This window comes from Zea mays, chromosome 1, assembly GCF_902167145.1.
Source record: "Zea mays cultivar B73 chromosome 1, Zm-B73-REFERENCE-NAM-5.0, whole genome shotgun sequence".
Taxonomy (NCBI): Eukaryota; Viridiplantae; Streptophyta; class Magnoliopsida; order Poales; family Poaceae; genus Zea; species Zea mays.
In genome coordinates this window covers 139,997,335-140,001,829 of record NC_050096.1, presented here as the reverse complement: position 1 = coordinate 140,001,829, position 4,495 = coordinate 139,997,335, and positions in this window count along the sequence as shown.

The following is a 4,495-nucleotide window of genomic DNA, read 5'->3' as shown; positions in this document are numbered from 1 at the left end:
TAAATAAGAGATAAGTGTACTTGTGTAGTGTGGATTGATTTTGAGTACATATGTCGCAAGAAATGGATTAGTGCGCATATAGGAGATGAATGTGTGTGATGAAATGGTGACATGCCTTCGTAGTCATCATGTCATCTGTTTGGTGACTTAGCCGAGAGTCGTGAAGAAATGTCGCTTACCTATGTGTTAATATTGTCACTCTGCAACTCTGTATAATTGCCATGTGAAGTATGATTGGATTAGTCTATGTTTGCGATGTGTGGTGTGGTGGTGCTACGAAAAAGGGGTTAGGAATCGATCGGCCAAATGCTAAGTTCGGTTAGAGTTGTTTTGTTACTTGGGAGTGTGTGGTGAAGTGATGGCATGACTACGTAGCAGTCACGTCATCTATTGTGTGACAATGCTTAAGTGTGTCTTGATATAAGTTAGAGTAAATCAAGTCTCTAGAATACGGCAATTCTTGAATTATATAGAAGCTGAAATTTATTGATTGCTATTTTGGGCTGCACGCATTGTTTTTGTTGTGCTGTTTGTTTGCTAAACCAAATCATGTTTTCTGTAGAAAAGTCATATAGAAGAGTTGTAGATAACATGATTATCTTGCTGGTACATAAATTTGACAGCCATAGGTCTGACAGTTTAGGAGTTATGCTTTTTACAAATTCAGTAACTGAATCTGTCTACTTTATGTACAGATTTCAGAAACTGCACTGTTTGATTAAGTTAATGTTACAATCTGTACATGGTCATTATAAGAAAGTTGTAGGTGCTTTTCTTATCTTGCTTGTGTTAAAATTTCGTAACCATAGGCCTGATAGTTTAGGAGTTAGGAATTTTACAGACTGGTTGCTGTGTTCTGTCCACCGTCAGAACAGATTTCGAAAACTGTGTTGTTTGATTTAGTTAAACATTGAAACACTTCTTGGTGATTATAAAAGTTATGTAGTTCTTTTGCTGAGCTTTCCAAAAAGTCTTGGATCACTATTTTTGGTGGTCTGAAGATTAAGTTATGGATGTTTAAAGTGTGAAGACTGAATCTGTCCAGTTCTGGACAGCACAGCCTTCATAGTGTATTTTACCCTTGATACATATTAAACCAGCCAGTGATGTTTATAAATAATTTGTAGAACATTTAATTAGCTTTCCAGAAAGTCTAAGATCACTTTGTTTGGATGTCTGAATCTTTAGTTGTGAATTTTTGAAGTCGCAAGTCTGAATCTGTCCAAATCTGGACAAAGCTGCTGTGATTGCACTTTTTAACCCTGCTAAGTGTGGAATCATGTTGTGATAAAAATACCAAAATTGTAGAGAACTTTCTAAGCTTTCCAGAAAATCCTAGTTTGCTAGTTTTGGATTAATATTTGAAAAGTTATGATTAAAACAAGTAACGGCTGTATTGCTGTCCAAAAATCTGCAAGTGAGCAAATGAATGTTTAGTTCACCCTATTTGCTAAAAATGTTTTGGTTGACACTTAAGTAATGTAGACTTACCATGACTAAGATTAATAATGCACGTGTGTCATGTTTTATATGTTTCTTGCTCTAGTTGATTATGATATAAGAGTTCCATAGTTAGCGATGCCTATGTCGTATTCAAGCTTACGTTGTCTTGGTTGGACTTGTGTGGTCGGTGATGCTTTTGCGCGATCTATAGGAGAACTAATGAAAAGCCGTATCCAAATAAATAAAATGCGCGTACTTGTGATGTTATTTTTGTGTTGCGTAAATATATAAAATGTTGTCATCTTTTTAATGGTGTTAATGTTGATCGACGATAAAGCGTAGATAACTAATGCTAACGTGTGGTTGTCTACGGTGTCTTCCAATTTAAATGTTTAGTTCGCCACTGAGTCTTTGTATATCTGTGCTATTTTTGTGCTCCTTTCATTATATTCATACATACGCATCCTGCATCTCATTTAGGACCGAGAGGTGATGATCGTGCATGTGATGTGGTGCCAACAACAAGATGTTGTTGATGGACGACCTGAAGAATGGTGGACATAACCAGTGGATGCTCGCCAAGCGAGTACCTCCCCCCAGCAAACACTACCTAAGTGTTAAATTAAAGGCAAGCCCCGGTTTTATGCATAACCTATTTATTATGCTATTTTACTACACTTAATGATTGTAGGATTAAATGTGCACTTAAGTGTAGGAGTTGTTTGAAACCTAGTTGCATGAACTCACGATTCCTTTTGAGATGGATACTAGTATGCTAAGTCGAGTAGTTGCTTTACTAATTAGGATCTCGGTAGAAGTCGAGTAATTTTTCTAGCACTCGCGCGAGGTCAGGAATTGGTTGTATCCATTTTGATATCATAATGATGGTGGTCTGTGGACAACGATCCATGGTGATGCGTTGTCTACGAGACGGAAATTGGAATAAGGATTAAGGTGTGGTACCGTGTGTCAAGCGTTTGAACGTACTGAACACATGCCGAGAAATATGGTAAATCGGTAAACCTAGTACCTGAGTGAACCTGCCCACAGACATATCCCCTCACGCGACCTGAGACGTGGTCTCCCATTCTGGTTATGGTGGGTACAACTGCGGTCACTGCATGACGGCAGTCGGGGTCAGTGAGGCATTGTACGCCAAGGCGGTGAGCCCTGATCTGTTGCCAGGGAATCGACGGGGACGGTTGATGTGTGTGGGGACGGAATGCCCCGCCACGTTGTGTGTTTAGGTTTACCTTGCAAGGATAAAACTCGATTCGAATCGTCTACTTCTCGTAGCTAATGAGACTGCTTGATCCATGCTGCTACATTGAGTAATAAGTGGAAATGAGGTGACTGGCAAAAGATGTTGATTGATAAAATGTTTGATACCATGTATGACTAGCTAGGTACACATCTAGTTAAAAAGATCATACTAAAACTTGAAAAGCTAAAACTTGATTTTAGACTCTGCTAGTGCTTTTGGCAAACCAAACCCCTCAGCCAAACAGCTGGATGTCTAGAGGTAGAGGAGTAGACTCCTCACACCGGGTAAGTCTAGCTGAGTATTAGTATGCTCAGCCTTGCTTGTGGCATAATTTTTGCAGGTACTACTTAGGATGATTGGTTGATGGTGTGACTTGGCCTTCATCCCTGCCACCAGGATAGACGGTCGAGTGGGTTACTGCTTCCGCAGAAGAGGACCAGGAGGAGTAGCGTGGCCAGGCTTCGCCATGTTACTCAGTTTTCTCCGTTAGTTATTTCCGCTGCATTAAAATTTATGGTTATTATTCTGAAACTCCGATAATGTAATCACTAAAGATACTTATTAAATTTATGGTATTATGTTTTATTGTATTTCTCTGTGCCTCACCTTCGAGTGAGCTAGTGGTATTCGATCCTGGTTAAGTGGCTTTATCGGACTAGGTCCGAGGGACTGACGGTTTATTCCTATTTAAGTGTGGTCTAGCCTCTAAGGCGGGACTTAGTCACTTAAGTTGGAATAATTCGGGCGGTTCCGCCACACCTAAGGAAGTCGGTACGTAAACATACCCCAGCCCCCTGCCCTCTGATTCCAAATATAAGAAATATGCTCTTAACAAAAACCGAGTTAAGCTATAAAACTAGGACAGAAAGGGCTTCCTTCTGAAGTTGCAAAGAGGATGACATTCGAAGAGCAGATTTTCTAGTGAACTTTATAAAGCTAACCAATACCATGAAAGCAAGCTGTAACCTTTTCCTCAACCGTGGAGGACCCCGACTCGAATCTCGGGGCGAGATTCTTTTTAAGGGGGAGGGCTGTAACACCCTAGGTATTACTTAGGGTTTTTTCCTCAGTACCCACATTGTGACCATTATCACATGAGTTTTAATTGAAGCAAAAGGCACCAAACTTGAGGAGCTAAAACATAATAAAGTCTTTTTCATCTCAAGGATCATACTCTAACCACATCATGCACCTTAAAGTGGGAAAATGCTCAAACCTTAGAACTACCCTATTTAAGCCATTTGAGTACCAAAAGGAAATCTAGTAAAAAGGCTATGTGAAACACAAAATCATGATTTGGACCAATTAACAAAGTTGTAGTACACTAAATAATCTACCAAATATAGTAAGAAAGTTTACCCAAAAGAGTTTTGCAAAATCCTCAAACAAGCCACTCAAGTGGGGACTTCAAATAAAAATCAGGATTTCAGATTTCTGAAATCCAACCCTCTCACAAAGATTGACCGCGTTCACCTTGTTCCAAAACTCAAAACCACATGGTCCAAATAACAAAAGGGCACCAAATTATCCTAGGTACACTCTAGCAAAGTTTGAAATCAAACCAAAATCGTTTGACACGATTTGGTTTGACTTTGGTCTCCGATTCTAGCTGGGCGATAGACCCAGCTTCACCTCCTCGTATCTCGCCAACCCGAGATCCAATCCACTCAAGCACTTCATGAGAAACAAAGGGTAAACGACAAGGAAGATATATTGTGCAGGGATATTGAATAGTTATGAGAAGATCGCGGGCCAATTAGCGCTTGAAAATGACCAGACCGAACGCCG